This window comes from Harmonia axyridis, chromosome 2, assembly GCF_914767665.1.
Source record: "Harmonia axyridis chromosome 2, icHarAxyr1.1, whole genome shotgun sequence".
Taxonomy (NCBI): domain Eukaryota; kingdom Metazoa; phylum Arthropoda; class Insecta; order Coleoptera; family Coccinellidae; genus Harmonia; species Harmonia axyridis.
Window position 1 is genome coordinate 27,203,728 of NC_059502.1, and position 26,677 is coordinate 27,230,404.

Consider the following 26,677-nt stretch of genomic DNA (forward strand, 5'->3'; position numbering starts at 1 on the left):
ACATTGGTAACATGGATCAAAATATTCTAGTTAATTATTCTTCTTCTTCTTCTTCTTCATATAAGTTGTTATCCTCTGCATATTTGTCCCAATTCTGAAGAAATTGGTTTTTGAGGATGTATTTTCTGAGATCATCATCTTCTGGACTCTGTATGGAAATAAGTTGCTGCTCAATTATTTCAGCTAGATGAAATAATCTATCATTCCTCTTTTCAATAAAAGCTTTAATTTGCCTTGTCAACTGAGATTCGTAAATCTCGTTATCAATGTTATTATTCTCCAGCACTTGCGACATTTCTAATGAAAATTTCATGGACATTCTCACAACCGAGCTTCACAACTACTTTTTGCAATATAAGGTATCGACAACGATGTTGGCCCTTACGAAAACTAAATGTTTCTAACAAATTTTAGCTCGACCCCAACTTAAGTATACTTTTCTTCTTCTTCTTCTTCTTCTCTAACCACTTATCAGTGATTTAATGGGTTTTAAGTATACTCGTTTTATCTGAAGTACTTATAATAATAGGTATTTAATGAACACGTTCAATGAGTTTAATGGAAAACGTTACTCTGATTTCCTACCTGCTTCACGATCCATAATTAATGTAGTTGTAATGCCGTTGGAGAATTCACAAATGATTAACCATTGAAAACCAATTATGATCATGATAACACTAATTGGGCAGAATGCCGAAAAACTTCAGATGACTAAATCAATATGAATAACGAAGTAAAGATTGAATAATGTGATGAAGAAAAAAAACTTTCAACTGTATATACTAAAAATTTATAAAAACTAAATCATTCTATGAAAAAAAATCTAAATGAACTCTGATATATTTTTCTCAATATTGGAAAAATTATATTCTGAATAAATCTATCTAGATATATCAAAAATTGAAGTTATTCCAATAATTTAAAATCAATATTTTATAACCGTTATCCATTTCTATGTATTCATTTGAAATTTATGATTTTCAATAATAAAGTTTGCAATCGTTTGAGGGAGAAATTAACGACCTGGAATTTTGACTTCTGAAATTTGTAGAATCAAGAAACCCAGCAAATTTCACACATGTCTTCATTATTTTTTTTTATTTCGGGTAATGAGTATTTGATGAAAATATAATATTTCTCCTTTTTTGAATCGAATCTTTACCACCATGTAGTAGCCACGTATCAACTAGGGACTTTGCGGTAAAAATATATCATGGTATTAAAACTTTGAAATTCTATTATTATTCTTCAGAATATGGTTCTCGAATTTTGTACTCTCAAAATTTATGGATCATATTCTCGAGCGCTCATAGTTTTCGAGAATTACTCAGTATGGCGGTCAGACTGATTCTCAAATCACAAAACTTTCAATGTCATCACAAAATTAATGAAAGTTAAACTGAAATGAATAAATAAACTGAAAATTTCGGGGTGCTTAATTTCATTTCCTCAAAAGGATCCAGAGACTCATTATTGAAAATAAAAAACTTAATTCCATAAAATATCAGCCTTTACAATGTCCTAGCTTTTATTCGATTTTTAGATCTGGTTATGAACCTATTTCTGATCTTACCGAGATACGAATAAAATTCTCTAAAATTCCCAATTCTATTCGAGTGTTAGGAAATATTGTAGTCAGTATTGGCATCTGTGAAAAATTTTCGATTAATTTATTGATTTATATTCTGCCATTAATAATACACCAAATAATTTGACGAGTGTAAAAATATAAAAATAATATTACTTCCCTCGTGACTCAATAACATTGTATGTTGGTAAATTTATTTATAATATGAAAACTCAATTTCAGGTGAGGTAACATTTTTTGCAATAATTATACCTATATGATCAATGCACTTAACTATTTTTGGATTTAATTTTCTCTATTCTCCCAATATATATATAAGCGAACAAATTATCGAATAAAATAAAATCTAACGAAGCACATGAATCCTGTGTTGTTTTTTCTGAATTAGCACGCCTCCATGGTTTCAATGAAATTTATTAGGTAAAAGTAATTACGCCTACAAACTAAAACAAAAATTTGAGAACTTCACCTTTATTAAACATGTAAATATAATAAAATACAAATAATTAAAATGTACATTGGTAACATGGATCAAAATATTCTAGTTAATTATTCTTCTTCTTCTTCTTCATATAAGTTGTTTTCCTCTGCATATTTGTCCCAATTCTGAAGAAATTGGTTTTTGAGGATGTATTTTCTGAGATCATCATCTTCTGGACTCTTTATGGAAATAAGTTGCTGCTCAATTATTTCAGCTAGATGAAATAATCTATCATTCCTCTTTTCAATATAAGCTTTAATTTGCCTTGTCAACTGAGATTCGTAAATTTCGTTATCAATGTGATTATTCTCCAGCACTTGCGACATTTCTAATGAAAATTTCATGGACATTCTCACAACCGAGCTTCACAACTACTTTTTGCAATATAAGGTATCGACAACGATGTTGGCCCTTTCGAAAACTAAATGTTACTAACAAATCTTAGCTCGACCTCAACTTAAGTATACTTTTCTTCTTCTTCTTCTTCTTCTCTAACCACTTATCAGTGATTTAATGGGTTTTAAGTATACTCGTTTTATCTGAAGTACTTATAATAATAGGTATTTAATGAACACGTTCAATGAGTTTGATCCATAATTAATGTGTAATTATGATCATGATAACACTAATTGGGCAGAATGCCGAAAAACTTCAGATAACTAAATCAATATGAATAACGAAGTAAAGATTGAATAATGTGATGAAGAAAAAAAACTTTCAACTGTATATACTATAAATTTATAAAAACTAAATCATTCTATGAAAAAAAGTCTAAATGAACTCTGATATATTTTTCTCAATGTTGAAAAAATCATATTCTGAATATATCTATTTAGATATATCAAAAATTGAAGTTATTCCAATATTTTGAAATCAATATTTTATAACCGTTATCCATTTCTATGTATTCATTTGAAATTTATGATTTTCAATAATATAGTTTGCAATCGTTTGAGGGAGAAATTAACGACCTGGAATTTTGACAGAGGCTCATTATTGAAAATAAAAAACTTAATTCCATAAAATATCAGCCTCTTCAATGTCCTAGCTTTTATTCGATTTTAAGATCTGGTTATGAACCTATTTCTGATCTTACCGAGATACGAATAAAATTTTCTAAAATTCCCAATACTATTCTAGTGTTAGGAATAACTTCGTACAGAATATCATGTTGTTCGCGTTATCGAAACCATAAGATATTCAAGCAGAATATTGAAAAAAAAAACAGATCTTGACTGTCGCTGTAACCTAAGTTAATGAGCAAAATCGGAATAGGGATTCCGTAAATATTAAAGAAGTTCGAAATTTGTTTTTCCTGATAATTACGAAACAACAAATTCAAACGATATTAAACTTTGCATTTGGATGTGAATTAACAATTTCGAACTTCGTACAGAATATCATGTTGATCGCGTTATCGAAACCATAAGATATTCAAGCAGAATATTGAAAAAAAAAAATAGTTCTTGACTGTCGCTGTAACCTAAGTTAATGAGCAAAGTCGGAATAGGGAATCCGTAAATATTAAAGAAGTTCGAAATTTGTTTTTCCTGATAATTACGAAACAACAAATTCAAACGATATTAAACTTTGCATTTGGATGTAAATTAACAATTTCAAAATTCGTGCAGAATATCATGTTGATCGCGTTATCGAAACCATAAGATATTCAAGCAGAATATTGAAAAAAAAACAGATCTTGACTGTCGCTGTAACCTAAGTTAATGAGCAAAATCGGAATAGGGATTCCGTAAATATTAAAGAAGTTCGAAATTTGTTTTTCCTGATAATTACGAGACAACAATTTCAAACGATATTAAACTTTGCATTTGGATGTAAATTAACAATTTCAAAATTCGTGCAGAATATCATGTTGATCGCGTTATCGAAACCATAAGATATTCAAGCAGAATATTGAAAAAAAACAGATCTTGACTGTCGCTGTCACCTAAGTTAATGAGCAAAATCGGAATAGGGATTCCGTAAATATTAAAGAAGTTCGAAATTTGTTTTTCCTGATAATTTCGAAACAACAAATTCAAACGATATTAAACTTTGCATTTGGATGTAAATTAACAATTTCAAACTCCGTACAGAATATCATGTGGATCGCGTAATTGATATTCAAGCAGAATATCGAAAAAAAAACTGATTTTCAGTAACAAGAGATCCAATCGAGTTGAGATTTTGCGTGTTTAATAGGTATATAGAAAAACAATTTCAAGCTTCGTGCAAAATTTCGGGTTGATAGCGTCGTTATCAGAACCATATCAGAATATTGAAAAACAAAATGAGGAAAGAACTCACGTCAACTCAGGAACTTTTGTTCATTCATACGCTAATTGCTCCCTTGGAGACGAAAGAACTGTAATCATGTGACTTATCGATCACATAGCATTCTATGTAATGATATGAATTTGATGGGATTTGTGGATGTTCAGTAGAAATTTTTCAGCAAGAACTTTTTTTTTAATTCAACTTTTTTGATCAATATACATGGTGTCCCGGGAGGAATGCGACAAACACATACATGAATAAAGGCCATCAGGAAGGTCTCATGTCAAGAGGTTTCAATCGCCTGAGTGCCTCCGTTTGGGATATACAGGTGATGTTCATCTTATGAGTGAAAGTTCAAAACTCAATAACTTTTTAACTAATCGACCGAGTAATTTCAAATTTTGTCACCCTTCACAGTTCACCCCAAGATGCAAATATTCAGTAAAAAATTAAAATCGCCTTTCTTCAATATTTCTGAAATCGAATAATTTGGATCAGGAGTAGGAAAATTTCAGAATTATTCTATTTTCGTGAATATGGGATAACCCTGTACGTGTAAATCATCAATGTTTTTTGTTTTCGTAACCACAAAGAATTAATTCATAATAAAAATTCTGAATCTCTGCTTGGCACCGTCATACAAGGTGAGAAAGATCAATTGTCTCAAATCCCAACATGCAAATTTTCAGCACAAAATTAAAATTGGTTCTAAATAAACATCAAATAGGTCATCGCGGTGAATCACCCAGTATATGCAATCATTTTACTGAAGCGCTAAATAACATTCAAGCAATTTCAAATTATTCATATACAGGGTGTTTCATCATAAACTGGACAAACATATATATTCGTGTAGAGGACATCGGGAGAATCATTTTTGCCTTATACAATATATCCCGTTTTCGACGCATAAGCGAGATACAGGGTGTTAAACGTCAATTTTGAGCAATATTCTTATGGGTGTGGTCAGTTTCGTATAACACTCAAAGAAACGGTTTTTGGTCAAATCTCAGTATTTTTGGGTCCTCTATTCAGAAAAGTTGATGAAATCCGAAAAAAGAATTACAAAATGGCGGAAAACCTGCAACGTTCCTAATTTTTTTTTCCGGTGGTCAAATTGAATTTTAGTTTCTGAATGAACACAATTTTCTGAGAATTTCTCTGCAAATTTTTTGTCAAAAATCGAACACAAATTTTTTTTTACATGTCTACAGCGATAAAAAAATTTCACCCGAAATGGATGAAATTTTGTACAATTGTACTCCTTCAATTATCAGTCACGAATATGAAAACAGAATTGTAAAATATTAAACGGTTCCGTAACTACAACCATTCAAATGTTTCGTTAAAACCTCCAAAAAAAATTTAGAATGGCTTCTTAGAGTCAAAATTATTGAATTATTGCTATTTCCAAAAATTCCGGATGCTAAAATGTATTTATACAAAAAAAATTCGGTGAAACTTAGTTGGGAGTCGAACCCTCGATTCCAACGTAAGTATTAATGAAGAAATTAAGACAGTTCTAAGGATATTAATATTCGTTGCTAAGCAACGGAAGTTCGTAGATCATAGAATTCTACTGGTTATTTGAATTTCACTGAATATGAATGATGAAACACCCTGTATATCAGGTACATACTTCATGGTACAAATCATCTAAACAAATACTTATAACATTACATATAAACTGAACCCAACTATCATGTAAACAATCAATAACTGATTCTATATAGGCCCTAGATTATCACATACAAAAAAATTCCTTATGTATGGAAATAAAAAAAATGAACCAAAAACCAACAGACATGCAGAGCACCGTATTATACAGGTTGTTACCAAATTAGACGTGAACCTTGGAGGACGTGTTAGTTTTACTCATTTGCTATAATTTGAACCATATTTATTGATATCGGAAAATAAACAGTTTCCGAGATATTTGAATTCTTGTGATTTTTGAAAGATTTTCCACCTGACTTAATTTTTCGTCAATATTTTTTACGTCGACCAAGTTTGATTATAATCTTGGATTATTTTCATCAGGAATAGTAATTTACGTAACAAGTCCGGAAAATAGGGTTTTTTTGGACGAATAGACAAAATTCCAGGACGAGCGTAAGCGAGTCCTGGAAGTCTGTGAGTCCAAAAAAACCATTTTCGGGCGTGTTGCGTACAATATTTTTTCGGCAACCATGTAAAATAACACTATCGCTGCTGCTTTCAATATTTTATTGCGATTGCGATCAAAAAACATGCAAATTTTTGACAACTAATTTCATATGAACTGTCAGCCGCTATCTCGGTTGCTATGGGTTCTATGATTCTTTTCCGGCCTAGTCCGGGAAGTACGTACTTTCCGGACTAGGCCGGGAAATGCTACTTTCTCAGAGAAGAAGCGTCCGGGAAGTGAGCATTTCCCGGACGGTTGCCGAAAAAAGATATGATAGGTATGAAAAAAGCAAAACTATTCTGTATTAGATATCGAAAAAGAATTAGTATGATTTTAAAGTTGGTTTATTGAGAACAAAAATCAATTGCTAATATCAATTTGCCTGCAACTTTCGAATTCCACTATTCATGTATGACAAAAACTTTCGGTTCTTCGATCATCTTCCAACCGTTCAATAGATTCGGTCTTGATTTGATAGAAATTCATCACCAAATGAAATAAAATACAATTAACTTCTACAAATTTTAATTATTTCACTAATTAATAGCTTGTTAGCTATGTAAGTTAGTCTACCATCAATTTTTTGCACCATTCGAGATGTAGATTTAACCTGAAACAGCTACAGAGTTGGTGAAACAATTGTTGTTGATATTAAAAATGTGTTAAAGTTAATTTTATTTCATTTCATTTCAACCGTTGTTGTCGATGGAACAAAGTGTGAATAACACTAATGAAGCCACTGCCTTGCTTGCACAATTTCCATCACAAAAATGAGTGTTCTCAATACACGAAACTAGTTTTTACCCATTGTTCAAACATCAACAAATATAGCGCTTGAATATCTCGATCCAGACTTAACTCTATGTTCCAAAATTTGACACGCATCGTTTGATACTTGATTCTAACGGGAACCATGAAGTGGTGAGAAACCTCTGGTGTACCTGTGCACCAGACCCAGTACTTATTGAATTACGTGATGATTGTACAACAGTATTTGCGATTTTCGTTGGATGATAAAAAAATGAAAAACAATTTTTAACGTTTCCACTTGCTGAATGGGCAATATCCTATGAAAACCACCAATACTTATAAGTTTCACACGGGCTTCTCTTGTTTCTCCCCAATTTAATTTTTTCATTTTCTCTCATCGGGGTCGTTTCTATCGATTACCGTTAGTTCTGGATATCCCTTAGGGAGAGAGGAGGGAAACAATATACATTTGTCAAGCTCCCTTCCGGTTATTTTCATTACTTTACTCCGACCTTTCGTTATGAACTGCTACTCCCTAGGAAACTCTATTTCGTTTCAATCGAGCCAAATATAGGAATACTTCATATAAATAAATATTCAGTCCCGAATAGGTACGTATCTCAGATATAAGATAATTTTTACATTTCGCAACACAGCTGATCAAGGGACAAAACTATACACAACGGCAAAATAAGGGGAACGGATAAAATCTCAACGAAGTTCGTAGCTCATTTTCTTCAAATACAAAAAACTTACTCCATAGTTCCTATACAAGGTGTTCCTAGATTAGAGGTACAAAAGCTAATGACAGATTCTTCGGATAATTTCCAGAATATATTTCTATGAACATGGGCTCACAGATACAGTGTGTTATAGTTTTTGTTTTTGGTAATTGACAAGAATTAAAAAAAATTGATCTAGAAATAAACTTTTCGGTTTCTTGTAGTTATGTCATAAAAAGCTTCACTTTTGGTGTTACAAAAAATACCCTGAATCTCGAAATCAAAGATTTGATGGGCTCTTGTTTATAGGACTTACTATTCTTGAAAATCAACCAATACTCTTCATAATACAAATTAAAATCACTAAATACACAGTCTTCAGGGCAATTGGTCTTACATCAGCTGATGGACTACAAGTCCTTATTCTAATCTATATGAAAATAGCGATTCAAAAAAATATAAAGGCTTCATTTCTCCCAATCTATGGATAACTTGCCAATGCCACCACTCAGATGATATATTCAAAACTAAAAAAAACATTAACACAGCATATAGGGTATGACACATCGTATCAATAACATACTTTTGATCAATAAAAATCTTCAAATGAGAAAAAATTAGGTAACCATTGTTCATTTGAGCTTTTTTTCATCAACTAGAAAATATTTTTTCTTATCTTTGATATAGAGAGAACTTACCTATTTTCAATTGAGTTTATTCAAGCCTAGCTGTATTCTTAGATGTATTTGATTCTGTTCACAATGCATTCAGTAATATGGCCCCGGTTCTCGACATCTGAAAAAATTTCATTTTTCATTAATTCTTCACTAACTGCCAGATTTCATTCAAAAAAATTCTTGTAAAAGTACTCCATCCCGGAAAAACTCTGCTAGTGGCCCATGCTTCCTCATTCTTCGTATCAAAAAATCAGCCTTCTAAAATACCATAGATAGTATAGAGAATGAAATTATATAGGTATATGACAATACCTGAGTTATTTTCTCTGATTCTGTGGCTAACTGGTTCATTCTGCCACATCTTAAAGGACAAAATCGTGCGAGAATATCGCAGATTATATGTTGGTATTCGAAACTCTTCTGCCACGAATTAATCTATTATCAGTCAAATTTTTGATACAAATACTGTTCTGCCAACCCACATTTTTGAATGCAAAAATCAGTAAACGATATTCATGGAAATATTTCATTAATTTCAATAAAAATTCAGTGAATTACAGAAAAAAAAGTATAATACTCTTACAGAAGGCTCATTCTACCACTCGTTCATTCAAAAACTCGCCCCTTTGTGGCTCATTTTGAACTCGTGAAAGAATATCAATTCCTTCTGCGCTTGTATTATAAGTAAATATTGAATCTATCTACACTATTTCATTCAATTCCATAGAAATACTAAGCAGTATATCAAAAAAAAACCTACCGAGTTGAAAGTTTGTGTGTAGAATAACATTTCCAAACTTCGTGCTAAAGTTCGAGTTGGTAGGGACATCAGAACCAAAGAAAATTCAAACACAATATTGAAAATTGAAGAAAGAACTGACCAGAAGCTGGGAGCTTTTGAGCGCTCATTCTTTCTTCTGCCAATTGCGCCCTTGGAGACCGCAGAACTAAATATAGGTATATGCGTTCTCATAAGGCACAATTGGTGCATAAATGAATGCTTCAGAAGCTCCTGACTTCATTCAGTCCTTTCTTCTTTGTATTTTATGTTTGGTATTCTCAGATTCTATGAATATTTTAAGGCCGTGAAATTTTTTTCCATCACGATTCCAGTCGTTGGTTCTCAGTTTTTCAGAGTTTAATAATATTCCTTTATTTTACCTCTTCCTCTTTTACGTCGATTTATAAATAATTTGTAATTCAAATTCATTGTTATGATAGAATCCATAAATTATTCATGAATACCAAAGTTTCAATAACATTTCAGTTTTTTTTTCACTAATTCCATTAGAGAATTTCACCGATGCTTTCATTTAACTCCTTCATATTTCTCGAAAAGTTAACTGATTACAAAACTAGAGTGCTCATAATAACGAAGAAGGTGAGAAAGAAGGCTATAAATCAATTCATTCTTAGCCCAATAACATCAATAATCATTAGAGAGAAAAATACGAGATGATTTTTACCTTTTATACTGATTACTCTTCATATCCATAATAATTAATCAATTCATTTCGTTTGAGCGTGTTGAACTCTAATCCCATTTATCTATCTTCACAAGGGCTAAACGATATTGCCTTTATCGACTAGAGTATTTTCAGTTACTAATTGAATGGTAACTTCTAGGTTGAAATTTCCTCACCTGAAATATTGAACAGGCTGTCACGAATTCGGTATGTATCGTATGTATGATTATTCAACATTTCGAGCTCTTAGGGGCACTGTAATATACAGGGTGTTTCATTTTATACCGGAGAAACATATATAGTCATGTAAATGACACCGGGAGAAATCCAACTACCTACTGTTATGAGATGTTGTAAAGCGTGGTTTGATAATGCCCAAAATGGAAGAAGAGTAGGCACCGGACGTCGAAGGGGCACAATTGGAGTTCAAGATCGACGTCTAAGTCTTATGGCCATTAGAGACCGATTTCTGACAACTCGATCTTTGACTGATGAGTTGTTAGGAGAACAAGGCCATACTGTTACTGTCCGAACGGTTTACCGCCGGATAAGGTCTTTTGCACTGCAGCATTATCGACCCCATCTTGTGTTACCTCTGGCGATTGAGCATCGCCGGGAACGATTTCAGTTGTACTGAGAACGTCAAAATTGGATTGTGGAATGGCATCAGGTCGTCTTTTCTGATGAATATTGATTTTCCTTGGGTGCACATGATAGCCGAAAAAGGGTTAGACGACGTCGGGGAGAAAGACGTGAACCTCAGTTTGATGTTGAACGTCATGTACATCGGATTGTTGAAGTTATGGTATAGGGTGCTATTGCACATGCAAGTATTTCTGGCACTATTTTTTTTTATTTTGTGGGCCTGTGCAATAGATAAAGGGTTAACTGAGACACACATACCCCTTGAGATAAATTATAAGGGATTAGATTTAGTTGCCCTGATTTCATTTTGTCCATAGATAACAGTTGAGATAATATTCACTTTTACATACAAGTTAAGAAGAGAAACTTTGAAATTCAAAAACACAAACTGAGTGTTATGGAAATAAATATTCACTGAAAGAAATATAACTTTATTTTATCTCAATTAATTGACAACTTTCATCTATCTATTCCATAGTAACTTAGATAACTAATAATATAACAATATTCAGTGCATTACATCACATATGTAGAAAAAATATTATTATGAAACTTCATATCATCAAAGTCTCTTCTTGGAAAAAGTCAGCTAGATACATGTCAAAGAAAGTGCATCTAATTACAACTCGCAAACGAAACAGACATGAATTGCCCTAAGGCATGCAAAGGCTTCCTGTCGGAAAACATCTCTTCACCTGGACACTTGACGTGATATAATGGACCACGCTCTATTTATCATACTATGTGAACAGTAATGATCCAGATAGTGTTCTTTGCTTTCTATGCCAGTCGCATCCGGCGTTCTCATCATTTGTGTCTCTCAGGAAATGCCGCTGTGATGCCAGTTGCCAAAAAGAAGGAAAAACTAGATGTAACTGCTTTGAACTACTGCGGTTTCTTTACAAAAATGTTTTTCCCAGAAACAATGACAACGCTGTTTGTATCATTTTTCTTATTTTATGGAATTGAGTCCAAGTTATGGTAAGGAGATTAATTTACCACGAAAATATTTTAACGTATCAGGTGTTCCAAATTTATTGCCTACTGAAGTGATTTCATAAATTTAACTGTTTTCAAGCTTTGAGAGGAAATTAGAAAATGGACTACAATGAAAAGCTGTCATAACTTCTTCATTACTGGTTCTCTCAACATGCAAACGAAAAACATCCTACAGGCCCTTTTTTCCAGCAGAATCCATTCTTGTAATTATATGTTTTTTATTGCAATTATTTTTGAAATTATAATACAAACTTGTGCTCTTCTTGAATATAAGTCATAAAAACTTCTATGACGAAAAAAATCGTTTTTTTCCCTTCTCAAAGATATTTAACATGAAATATAAATTTCTTATCAAGCTAAAATAATCATCAGAAGTTTCGCATGGCAAATCAAGCACTGCCTATATATTATAATATGTGAACTTTAGATAATTGAAATATTCGGGAGCCACCTAGATCTCCGGATTTAACCGTTCGATTTTTCCAGAATTTTCGAATTATTGATTTTGTTCTCCAAGTATGACCACATGAAAAAATTAAAGGTGTTAAATTCGGAGATCTTGATGTCCACCGAATATATCAATTACCTGAAGTTTATAGTTCATTATATATAGATTATTGGTTCATTTGGCGTGTAAAACTGAAATTTTTGGGATTTTTTAGTTTGAAAAATTCATGAATCGTGTTCCATATTTTTCAAAAAGAAAAAAAAAACAATTTTATTTGTTATTGAAGTTGTAATGATTTATATTTAAAAAACAAGTTTCTAATATAACTCCGACACTAATTTAAATGAAAAACAAATGATCACACCAATGGATTCAACTGAAAAAACTTCCTATAGAATGTTTTCGTTTCATGTTTATAGAACCATTAATAAATAAATTATGAGAATTTTTCATTTCACGCCATTTGCCAATTCCAATCTCCTATACCTTTAATAGAATTCAATTTATGAGGTTGATGTTTTCACCAAATTAAGTCTCTCAAAAATCAAACCCAAAAATTTGCCGTTCATTTTTTTCTAGCTCAAAAGGTTTCTGAAATTCCTCCACTGAACGAATTTGGGATATCCGATACCATTTCTAATTTTTTATTTAGATTTACAGAATTAAAAAGAAATTATTTTATAAACATAAAATACGAATTCCGAAAATTGTAGAAAATTAAAATATTCAACCAAAATGATGGAGCCCAAATCATAAATAACACTTCTCCAATAAACTGATGGACGATTATAAATTGGGTAAAATTTAAGATACCCGTACATTCTCGACAAAACTACTCGTCTGATTTGAAGGTTTTTTTTTTCGAATGACAGGTTATTTTCTTCAGAACATTAGTCTGTAAACCCTATTCGCATGAAAATCTCTATTTCATAAATACGGGTTACGCAATTATAGCATGTTTTTTCATAAAAATTTGTAACAGTGTAACAGTCACATTATCAAGATGCAATTGAACTTACCTACACTTCAGCCTCATCTTTTTTCAACATTTTCATTTTGGTTCTCTCCATTATCTCTCTTGTTACTTGAGGAACATCCTTTTATTAAATACCATGATTTTATGTTAAATAAATGAAGATCCAAATTTAACATCGAAAAAACGAAACTATTAAAAGAAACAAGTTGAACGAAAGTGTCAGTATAGCGAGTATTACCAACTCTGATACGAATAACTTATTGGATAGCGACGGTCCTTACTTAAAAGAGACTTTATGCCATTTTATTGCAGGTCTTTTCAAATTGCAATCCAGTGTCTGCAGTACGTTTTACAAAGTATTCAAGTTACGTTCCTCTTGTAATCTTCCTCCAAGAATATCCCAGAGATTCTCTATGGGATTTGAATCCGGGCTCTCAGCTGGCCATTCCCTGGTAGCGATACCGACGTCCTCTCATTTCTCACAACTCGAGTGGAGTGAGGCATCATTATTCACCTTGCATCAAAAAAATCCTAGCACAACTTATGGCAGAAATTGCATTACATGTGGTTATAAAATCCCCACTAAATAGCTTTCAGTTGTAAGTTTTCAATTAAAGATCACAAGTTCGGTGCGACCAGTTAATGAAATAAAACGGTTGTGTGACTAACATGAAAACTTTCACCAATTCTTCGGTAACTCCAACCTTCCTCAAAGAATATTACTGTTTTGAGAACATTTTTCGCGTGTAAGATTTAGTCTTTCCCGTTGTATATTCATTAAGTAATGGAAGAATGTGCAAAAAATACTACACTGACACTAAGCATTTGCATTCGACAATTGCTGCTTCTGTATGATTTTCCATAGCCTGCTACTCCAGATGTCTAGATACACCCCTGCTGATAATGTTAATTATTAAATTCAATAAAAGCATGCTAAAATATTGTGTTTCTCGAGTAATAAGAAAGATAATGAAGTGATAATGTAACTGTTACACTCTTAAGATTGTTATAAATTTATTGAAAAAAACAGGCTATGGGCAAATCAACATAAGCGCTTCGCCACCTGGTGACAATCAGAGTAACTGAAAATCTTGACATAATTCTTTTTATAGTATAGAAACTATATTTGTTACGGATCATACGTGAAATTTTAGGTTATATTTATGAGGATAATCGTTTACAGATTCCACTTCTACACAAAGAAATTTTTTGAAAAAGACTGCTTCCAGAAATCTTCGTGTTGGATCTACTACCACAGAGGAAGAACCTGAATGTTCTAGTAGTAGATCTGAAAGATTGAGACAAAGAAATATCAACAAAAAATACTTGTTGCTGAAGAATGCTCTTGTGAAGCTGCTGTACAAACTACTTCCCAAGATTAAATGGAAGTTGCACAAGGTCTATTACAGCTTCTCCAGGGTCAGCCTGATTAAAATGGGCCTAAAACTTTCAAGGATTTCGAATTGCAAGTGAATACTCCTAAAGTGTCTTTTTTGTGTGACCTGATAACAACAGATAGTGCTCTTAACAGTTTTACTGGTCTCAATAATATTAGATACAATAGTAGAAGCAGTACAATCTGTTTACAAAGATCACATCGTTCAACAATCAGCGTATTGTTTTAGTACGAACAAAATTGAAATGTGATCTTATATATGTGACATAATCTTTTTTTGTTTTTGGCATTTCACAAGAATTGTGCCAAAGATACATTTATGAAATGCTACTCGATTTGATTAGATTTTTAAGTTGTGTTATAACATTTCAAGATTTTCCTGAAATACAGAAAATCATGCCAAAATATTTTGAATGTTTTCAAAATACTAGAATTATCCTAAATTTTACGGAAATTTTTATACAAAAACCAAAATGCCTTTGCTGCCAAATTAGATTTTACTCTTAGTATGAATCAAATGAAGGTTATGTATATTTAAATTTATGACAGGTGTTTCCCCTATTGCAGCAAATGGACTAGTTGTTCATAAATTGATTTTTCAAAAAAATTAGTTATAATAGACAATCAAAAAATCATACTGAATTTTTTATTTTGAAATCTTCAAAACTAAGGAACCTTTACACAATATTGGGGAAATTCCTTAGAAATATTTGGACATGTACTATGTACTTCTATATATTTTTCTTCGGAGCATAGTGATGTTACTTCTCTATCACATTTTATGAAATATTTTCAATTGAATTTTCATTAGTCAAGCCATAATATAATTGGATAAATAGGTATCAATCTGATCAGTTTTAAGGAGCATAGTTATATAAATTAATTTCATTCATTTTTAGAAACATCTTTAAATTGAGTTATCTTGAATAATAAATAAATGAAAAATGGACATGTGACTTTCTATAGTATTCCTAAAAATAATAAATACATAAGCATTTGTAATACTTTGTTGAGACTAATGATTAAAGGGTAACGTGAAATGATCAAATCGGACAATGTCAATATTTATAGTTCTACGTCTGCCCACCTTGGTGCTGCATTCTTATTTTCAGATGTCTATAACAGCGACACCCGGTATTTGTAAAATAGAGGTTTTTATGCACATACGGTTTGCACACTTACATTCAGGAAAAGAACACCTGTCATACAAAAAAAAAACTTCTGCCTAAGTTTTAGAGGTGCATTAATTTATTGGCAGAGTATACCTATCTTTTCCGATTTTTTTTTAAGTTATCCCACCTTCATTTTTGACTGCATAATCCTCAACCAAAATTCAACAGGTTCAACTATATATAGCAGTAATAAGGCAAGCAAACACTACCCTACATTTTCCTGTAAAAAAAACAACGGGCATTCATAGTCAGTGACATATGAAACCCGTTAAGTTATGATAAGCCCGTTGCACTCATAAATGTGAAAATTTGCTGACATTCAAACTATATTTAAGACCGGTTGAATGTCAAGGAAAGTGTTCGATAGGCATGACATTTGGTATTAACGTCAGGTTAAACAGAATATAAAGTTCGGCGGTATCAATAAACGTTGTATGGACTCGCTTGATTAAATTTTTCATTTGGCCGATTAATGAACTTTCGGAATAGATTTACTCTGTTTCTGAAGGCGGATGAAAGTCCTATTCATACTGAGCGCTTAAAGCCAACATGATTTGAAGCGATCAACTTGTTAATTTAGATTTGGTAAGATTATTAAATTTTGTAATTGAAATTTAAATCCTTTTAAATTAATTTTCTTAATGTTAATACTGTAGCAAACAATTTACAAAGTAGGTAGGTTTTTGAAGTTGAAATTTAGGGTTGATTTTTTTGTTTTTTCGGAAGCCTGTGAAATGCTGAGTGCCCATGTAAGTAGGTATTCAAACATGATCGTACAAAGCGGTTTTAGGTAGGTTTTTTACTTTAACGTATCATCTTGATTTCATCCAAATTCAAATAACTTCTCAGTGTTGCTGAAGTTAATTTTTAGGAGTTTTGAAGATAACAGAAAATAATGCTGAGATTTTAGAAAAACATGATTTTTGTATATTTTGAACATTTTTCTTTTTATTGTGGGATCTTCTGAATCCACATTTTTGGATCATTATAAGTGGACAACAGCGAACATGATTGATTTCTATAGAAAGTATAAGGCAAAAGGTTGGCCAAAGGGCGAACTGCAATTATTCTGCACTATTCGGGTTAATATAGAGAAGCGAGAAATCGGGTTAGTTTTCGCTTTGTTTTGATTTGGTTTTAGTGTTTGCTGTGCCTCGACTGTTTTCTTTGAGTTTGTTTCAGTGTTCGTGTGAATTTTTTTCGGAAAAAAAATGTATTTTGTTAATCGACTTCATTACTACCTGAAGGCGAAATGGATTTAGCGGAAGCTAGTGAGTAGTCTCAAATTGCCAAAGTAAATGAAAATACTTTGTGATGTAACTAACTAGTAGTCTATGGGTATATGAGTAGTTGTGATGATAGTTGTCAATTAAGATGGAAATAAAGTATTTGTATTTCTTGCATACTTATATTATCATAACATGGCGCAGTCGTAATAAATAATAATGTCAAAGTTCAAGAAATCGAAAAGGAGATCATCAGAACCATGGGTGGACTCCATTGCATTCACCCAAAGTGCAATGGAGAGTTCAGAATGGACTAGTTTAGTGATGTTGATAATACTATATTTGACACGATAGAATCAAAATATAGAGCAAAACTGATAAATCAATCAATAAATGACTGAGAAATAGATTATTTAAATTTACGTATTTTAGCGCGGATTGCTTCGGTCTCCGACACGTCTGTGACGTCACGGCACTGGGACCGTATTCTAGACAAGTGATGTTTCAAAACGTTTACGTTCATTCAGTGTAATTAGCACTGAAAGAACGTATACATTTTGAAAGATCACTTGTCGAGAATACGGTCCCTGGCCTGTGATCGCTACACCATAAATTACGTTTAAATACTTAGCCGCGCCAAGGCTCTCGCGCTGTTTGTAGTTGTGCAGTGTAGTTTTAACTCGAGTTTTGTTTTTATGTCACCATAATGGAAGAAGGCTTCGTGAAAGGACAAAGTGACAATTTGCCTAAAATAGATATATTTACAGTGATGGAGTTTTTTTCTTCAAATTCATTTTATGTACAATGTACAGTAAATGTTCAAACTGTTTTCCTCGGACTCTAATGCATAAATGACACCGTTTTATAATATTACGATTCAATTTTCTTAAACTAAGTGTATGCAAAACCAATAAGAAGCGAGGAAGAATTGCGTGAACGCGTATTCGACGCAGCCCGGACCATATCGGAAATTAGTTTAAGAAAATTGAATCGAAATTTTATAAAACGGTGTCATTTATGCATTAGAGTCCGAGGGAAACAGTTTGAACATTTACTGTAAGTTAGATTTAAGAATTAAATAAATAATCGAAAGTTAAGTCTGTTTTTAATTAATTTACCTTTTTTTTCAATAATATTCATTTTTCGCTTCCCCTAATCCATCTTTTTCCCTATTGTGACTTTAACAAATAATAACAAAGCCCGGTATCAAATGTAATGTCATAGCAAGCGGCAAAATTACCTGATAGCGGGGTTCCTAGTTTCAACTTAGTTAAGTAGGGCATCGTTAAAATGATGAAAATACCTAGTTTTATGGGCATAAGATTCGTGTATTGTACCATTTCTAAATCTGTCTAAAATGCCCAATTTTTTGATGTTACTTGCTCGTTTTGTTTCAAGGATTTTTTTTCACAGCAGGTGTCCAAAGTCGAAGTTCTCGTTAGCAATTGAAATCAAGATTTATCCATTAATTTACGGAAATCCACATAACTTTTTGACAGAATCATACTCATGTCATCTTAAATAACTATTTAAGATTCCATTACAACAAAAAAAATAAGCTTCGAGAGCTTTCCAGCAGAATTCTGACCCTGACAATGTTAAAAAAGGTGAAAATTCACTAAAAAACGTAATTTGGTAATAACTCGAAAACCATGCAACTTTTACTGGGGTCATTTTAGGATGGTTAGGTCCCTCTTTAGCTAACCTACCTCCGGTGTCACTGTGACGTGCCACTTATGGGACACCCTGTATGTACAATAATAATAATTTCTTTTATGATGCGTATCACCATCTTATATTGTCACTAGCCGCCACTGATTATTTTCGTTATTCACTCAAATAGAGTATCTAATACATCTAAAGATTTAAAATAGCATCCTGAGCACAAAGATAATGAGAGAATTCTTGGCAGTCATTCCTAACATATCATTCCAAGAAAAAATGAAAATTCAGCATCACCACTCATGGTCTGATGAACATGTATTTGTTTTCTGGAATAAGACGAATCATCATTGGAGGTAAGAGTTACTATTTTCCTACAAGGCATTCCCAAACAAAGCTCAGACATTAGAAATGTTACATTCAGAAAGAATAACTTCGGAATCTTCATTTTTTAGCAATGTGCTAGAGTTACATCAAAAATGATACGATAACATTTACAGAAAATTTTATGAACATTCAATGAAAAGAAAATAAATAATGTGTTTGACTGCCCATTGGATTAATACACTGTTGTCACGTCCTGACATCGACGAAATAAGATGGTGGATTTTTGCTTGTGACAACTGGTTCTACGTAACTTGAACTGTGACAAGGTTTGTGGAGGTTGATACAAAATTGTATCCTCCCTAGCATATCTCATACATGTTCGATGGAATTTAAATATGGTGAACGGGGTGGCCGAGAAAAAACGTTAACCTTAGCTTCTTGGAGAAAATCAGCTTTCTTACTACCTTGAAAACAGAAGTGATGACTCGAACAATCCTTTCAACAGCAAATATGCCGTGCGAGTTGAAGCCGAGAGATGTTGAACTGCGTTTGTTTTGCTTGTGAACAGCTGCTTGCAAGGCATAGACGGAAGTGATTTCTGCATCACTTTGTTACTGGAGACGAAAAATGGGTTCATTACGATAATCCCAAGAGCAGAAAATCATAGGGATATCTCGGCCAAGCTTCCATGTCGACGGCCAAGCCGAATATTCACGGTTCCAAGATTATGCTCAGTATTTTGTGGGACCAGCTCGGCGTAGTGTATTATGAGTTGTTAAAACCGACTCAAACAATCACAACAACGCAATTAATGCGTTTGTTCCGAGCGTTTGAAGATAAACGGCCGCAATACAACGACAGACCTGATTAGTGATTTTACAGCATGACAATGCTCCACCCGAAATTGGCCAAGACTTGGAAATGTTGAAATGGGAAATCCTACCCCGCCCGCCATATTCTCCAGATGTTGCTTCCTTGGACTATCAATTGTTTCGATCAATGGCACACGGCCTGACTGACCAGCACTTCCGGTCTTATTGAGCAGTAAAAAATTGGATCGATTCGGGGATCGCTTTAAAATATGACGCATTATTCGTACACTGCCCGAAAGATGGGAGAAAGGAGTGGCCAGCGATGGAATCATAAATGTATCACCAGTTACAATAAAGCCTCGAATTTCGGAAAAAAACGGCGGATGCAAAGTTGTACGCCTATGTAGCTGAAAATAACTGTACCCACTATTCTGGTTTCATGAACCGCTTTCTTTACGAACAATTTTGTTTATTCAAACTAGAACATTGATATCGTTGTTAGAGCACACTATAAATACGGTCTTTCTATTGATGAAAAACCGAAGTTCGCAAAGTTATTCCCTCTAGATGTAACGATGTCGAATGTCGAATGAGTATAATATATAATGAAATGTGGATTATTTAATACTCAGTGAACTGTATTCGCGCGGTTCGGGGGCTTATTTAATTTGATTTGAGATCATTAAGAATCATGAAAAAATACAATAATTATATAACCTGGATTCTTTGAGGGCTGATGCTTGAGAATTCGCTTGCTATGCTCCGAAATCCAACTGGCCAGAGGTCCTGAGGTTTGTAGGGAAATTCTTTCATAGAGATCTTATAATTGTGTAATGACTCTGTCTGTCCGAGAGGTGGCGTTATAGGCGTCGCGTCATACTTTGAAGCAACCCTGGCGGATTTGAGAAAACCGCCCCGTTGCAGCAGAGTCACCTCTCCACGATAGTGTGAGAGAGTGTCTTAGTCAGGGATCGCTGGATTGCCTAACTGAAGAGTCCACCAGCGATCTCGAAACGAAGCACCGTAACCCCTAGAGAGAGGGCGCACCAGCCTCACCAAAGTTGTGACTGCGACGTTGGGCGGAAAGCTGCAACGTTGGAGAGCTGAAACTACTCACTGCCGTGCTCAACGTCACGGCTACTGGCGGGTTTATTGGACACCAGCGCCGATGGCACGCTGAGCCTAGCATTTCCGCCACCCCCAGTTTGCTTGCGCCAAATACCCCCCCCCACCCCTCAAGTATTACTTGCGCACTTCCTCCTTTGGTAGGTCGTCAGTGCTTGTGGAGGAGTGTGTAGTGTAGTAACTCTGTCTGCTCGAGAGGTGGTGTTACAATGGGTTCAATGGAGCCGCCACGTTGCAGCAGAGGCATCTCTCCACAATGGAGTGATCTCTCAGGCAGAGATCGTTGGATTGCCGAACTGAAGTCCATAACGATCTCGGGATGAAACACCATAATCCCTAAAGGGAGGGCGCACCTACTCAAAATAGACTCACCAAAATTGAATGGATTCAATTATGTCTCTTTCAATCCAGATAATGAGAAAATGAAAATGAAGTCGCACAACATTCCACGGTGGCAAAAATTCAAATTAACATAACCCAGTAAATTACTTGGAAACTGAGTACTATTTAAATAAAGGCTGGAAAACTTTAAAAATATTACAACGTTATTTATACCGAGAAAAAATCCGGCTTTCTGTCTTTGAATAAGTTCTTCTTACTTGATAAGAACGATTTACTAGAGTGACTTAATAAAACACAGTGGCGACAAGCGCGGTCTCGTTTTTGATTGGCTGAGCCTAAATATGGTGGCCTTCTGTTAACATTCCCCATTTACGTGATTTTTGGGATTTATTCAAATTGTTAGGCCCATTTTATTCAGTCACTGAAGTATTCTTCAGTTAAATAAATTCGTTCTATATACAATCAAATACTATCAGGCCCAATATTTTTTATTTTGACGTGTGTCAGTTCAGTTCAGTCAATTATATTCTTAAGTTTTATGGTTTATGATCCCCATTCGTCATTTCAGGCTTAATTGAACACTATGTTTAATAAACTCACTATATGATTTATTACATAAACCACAGTGGCGACAAGCGTGTTCTCGTTTTCGATTGGCTCAGTCTAAATATGGCGAATGGGGACATAGAACCATAAAACTTAAGAATACAATTGACATCTGTCGAAAAATTCATGAAAATCTAATGGAGGAGAATATGAACTCCTTAAATGGCGTTAACATGGATCGTTAAAGAATTATCCTTAGACAAAAAATATGATTATTAACCATTAAAATCCATAATTTGGAAATTTAGTGCTCATAATTTCGCTGTAGGGTCATCTTGGTCGATTTTTTGAGATATAATTTCACTCAGGAGCAGACGTTTTCAGAGGAATTTAAACCCTTTTCAATGTAGGGTTCTTGGTAATGATAAATTTTCACATGGACTTCACGGACACGGACACGGACAGTGTATTATGGCCAGACAAATTCAGCAAAAAACACTTTTGTGTCCGTAAAGTATAGAACAAATTCATTTTCAGCTAAACAGACCATTTCAAGAAATAATCCTGAAACACGTGATGAATTACTTTCGAGTAATAATGTCACCGTCATTTTCTTTAAATGAAAAAGTTTTGGTCTTTTTAAGCGCTCGTTTCCTGATCTCATGAGTTCTATAATTTTTGAATATTGAACCAAGAATGGTCTACAACGATAAGCTTCGACACATTAATGACGAATATGCCCCAATTTCATTTTGTTTTTGGAAATCCATGAATGATATAATTGTCGAACGAAAAGATCTAGAGACTTGAAATTCTTAATCTTATCACGTCGTCAGAAATAAAAAATAGGAAACAGAAATATTCAATATTTTCGATACTCTAGATTCGATCGGTTTGAGTTTTTGCGTATACACTGTGTCCGTAAAGTATGGAACAAATTCATTTTTAGCTAAACAGACCATTTCAAGAGATAATCCTGAAACACGTCGATTTTTATTTTAATTTACCGTATTTTGAAATAATAATCTAATATACAGGGTGAATTACTTTCAAGTAATGACGTCACCGTCATTTTTTTTTAATGGAACACCCCCATTTCGTCTCAATTTTCCGATTACTCTAGCTGAGCTGATTCCAAAAATTTATCACATGTTTATTTCAATGGGTACAGGGTGGACAAAAATACAATAGTTTTGTGTGTGCTCATAAAGTAACGCGTAACATTCTTGATTAGTTAATTTAACAATATTATCAAAAATACTTATTGTCTAGCGGCAATAAACAAATAATGACATTTCACAAAAAACTGGACGACTATGTTTTTTTTTAAATCGATAAAAAATTATTTCTTTCATATTCTGTCTGCTAGACCACAAAAGTACCAAACATGTTTGGAAACAGCTCATTTTTATTAATCTAAAAATGTAGCAAACTACAGGGTGTTATATTCAAAACCATTGCCGCTAGACAATAAGTATTTTGATAATATTGTCAATTTAACTAATAAAGAATGTTACGCGTTACACACAAAACTATTGTATTTTTGTCCACCCTGTGATAATTGGAATCAGCATGTGATACATTTTTGGAATCAGCTCAGCTAGAGTAATCGGAAAATTGACACAAAATGGGGGTGTTCCATTTTGAAAAAAACGTCGGTTACTCGAGAGTAATTCACCCTGTATATTAGATTATTATTTTAAAATACGGTAAATTAAAATGAAAAATCGACGTGTTTCAGTATTATTTCTTAAAATGGTCCGTTTAGGTAAAAATTAATTTGTTCCATACTTTACGGACACAGTATATATTCGAATTCAAGCTGATCGAATCTTTAAGTTGAGTAAACTGTTGTCATTGACCATTTCACCATTTCACATTCAATGAAAGAAAAAAAACCTTCGTGCGTGCTTCTAATTGGATCTAATTTCGATCGTTACGTGCCTAGTGCAATTTCATAAAATTGGTCGTATCCTCTTTATTAGGCAAAGAAAAATCCATAATACGGCTCTAAAAGTCAGCCATGTTGTCGCCGTCGACTATTTCCTGTCCTGAAGGGCTTTACTTAGATGTAGTTCACATTTCAGTTTTGGAAGAATTAACTTTCTAGTTTCATTTCTGTTGGTAAACTAGAAAATTTGAAAGTATTTTGAGAGAAAAATTCAAATTTTCGAAATGAATTTCGACAAATACTCCTAAAATTTGGAAAATGAGATGGAAGTGACTACACAATAAAAAATGCATGAATGCACTTGAAATGATGCTGCCATCATCAAACATTTTTCTTCTGAAATATTATATTATTATTATTCCCATCAAGTTGATTTGACAGGTAATGAGTAAATCTAATCGTACGTACTTTCCGGACTAGGCCGGGAAATGCTACTTTCTCAAAAAAAAGCGTCCGGGAAGTAAGCACTTCCCGGACGGTTGCCGAAAATAGTAATTTACGTAACAAGTCCGGAAAATAGGGTTTTTTTGGACGAATAGACAAAATTCCAGGACGAGCGTAAGCGAGTCCTGGAAGTCTGTGAGTCCAAAAAAAACATTTTCGGGCGTGTTGCGTACAATATTTTTTCGGCAACCATGTGAAATAACACTATCGCTGCTGCTTTCCATATTTTATTGCGATTGCGATAAATAAAACTTGCAAATTTTTGACAACTAATTTCATATGAACTGTCAGCCGTTATCTCGGTTGCTATGGATTCTACGATTCTTTTCCGGACTAGTCCGGGAAGTACATACTTTCCGGACTAGGCCGGACTACTTTCTCAGAGAAAAAGCGTCCGGGAAGTGAGCAAATATATTATATTCATTCTTCCATGTATCCAGATTTCTGGAAAAAGTAATACCGTCCCTCTAGAGCGGGCTCTGCGGTTTCATATTCTTCTGGTCAGTTTAGATTTTATAAAAAGCTTGAAAATTTGTTTTTTCTTTCAAGATTATCGAGTTAAACGATCGGATGATGCGAATGAATCATTATTTCAAATTCGAATGCACTCTCGCTCAACACTAGTTACTTTGATTCGAAAAAACCATCCGTGAAATTAGATGAAATTAAAAAAAATTATTCAATACATTTTTCTAGGAATCCAGATTTCTCGGGAAGAGTAGACAACTGCCGGCAGTTTCGAATATAAAAAAAAAAACATTTTGTTTTTTCTTTCTTTACGATGATCGAGTAAAACAATCGGATAATGCGGATGAAACAACATTTTGAATTCGAATACGCCCACGCCCTACACTAGTTTATTTGATAAAAAAAAATGAAGAATATTATAATATAACAGAATGTGGTGTTAAATGAAAAAAACTTGTTATATTTCTTAAGAAGGATAGGTTGGAAGTGAAGAAATGGAATAATCGTTTCTCGTATATTTTTTATTTCATTATGAGGAATCAAAATTCTGATTAGAGAATTGAAAAGAAAAATAATTCAAAAGCTGCCCTTAGTGGCAATAAAATTCGACAAAGTTAAGCAAAGCGAATGCCGACAAGCCTGATGAGTCCAGAGTCCATGTTTTTTTAGTATCAATACAATCTATATATTTCAGAGTATAATCTAAAGGGTGTTGTTTTTAGAGCTATAGAACTTTAAATTGCAATAAAACAACGATGGTTTATTCGATTGACATGAATTTTATTTATCCGCAAGATAATGTTGTGTCATTACATTTTAAATATGATTTTTGGCATATGACCGCCACGGCTGGCTCGGATGTAGTCCAATCCAGACGTCTAATTTTCAATGACTTTTTCCAACATTTGTGGCCGTATATCGGCAATAATACGGCGAATGTTGTCTTTCAAATGGTCAAGGGTTTGTGGCTTATCCGCATAGACCAATGACTTTACATAGCCCCACAGAAAGTATTTGTATTTGTATTTGTAATGTCTACAACGAGCATACAATATTTTAACCCATCAAAACATACATGGGGTGTCATTAAAGTATAAAATAGCAAAAGCTGAATAATACATCTATATACACTAGACGGTATGAAAGATTTAAATAAAACATTCGCAGACAAAGGGATATTATGTACAGTAATAGTATAAGACCATGGACATTTTTACATTTATGACAAACGGTTTAACATATAGGGTTTGTGAAATATTCGTCCAGTTCGTAGCAGGCTTTCTGCATCAGCTTCTTCTTGAGTACGTTCCTGAGTTTCTTTGTTTTTAATTTTTTGTAGTCTTCAGGTAACCTATTGTATATCTTTATCGCCAAGTAGTTGACACTGAGCTGCGTTGTTTTAAGCTTGTGGTGAGGAATGATGAGACTGTTTGCATTTCTGGTGTTGTATGCATGATTGAAATTATTTTAGAGGAGACTATCTTTATGGTCGTGGACGTAGTTGACACAGGAAAGTATAAAAAGAGATGTCAAGGTTAGTATACTCTCCTGTCTAAATAAAGGTCTGCAGCTGTCCGTATTTCTAGCATTGCATATAATACGCAAAGCACGCTTCTGCTTGATGAAGATCCTTCCTTTTCCAGTCATGTCTCCCCAGGCTAATACACCATACGATATAGCTGACTGTAAAAGACCAAAGTACGCCACTTTTGCCGCCTCCTTTCCAGCCATCTGCATCATCCTTCTTATGGCGAAGATACATTTTGAAAGATTCGCACTCAGTTCCTCTATGTGATATGAAAATTTCAGATCTGATTGTAGTTGGAAGCCGAGGAACTTCAGGTGCGTGGTTTCAGAGGATTTGGTCGAAAAACACAATGTCTGTGTTTTTTCAGGGTTCATTTTCATTTTGTTCGTGCTGAACCAGTGTTGAGCTTCCTCCAGCGTTGTTATATTTTTCTCTTCCAGGTTTTGTTGGTTATCAGCAACATCCAGGAAGCTGGCATCATC

At 33.6% G+C, this 26,677-nt stretch overlaps 1 protein-coding gene across 4 annotated transcripts in view; it reads right to left on the reverse strand.

Moving 5' to 3' along the window:
* Window positions 1-26,677, reverse strand: part of LOC123671920 — a 197,521-nt gene that overhangs the window by 152,158 nt on the left and 18,686 nt on the right. For 3 of the 4 annotated variants that reach the window (XM_045605809.1, XM_045605814.1, XM_045605813.1), the window contains exon 2: window positions 8,684-8,780. The exons of the other annotated variant lie outside the window; for it this stretch is intronic. The gene's annotated coding sequence lies outside the window, so the exon portion shown is untranslated. The remainder of the gene's footprint in view (window positions 1-8,683; window positions 8,781-26,677) is intronic. 4 annotated transcript variants of the gene reach the window in all.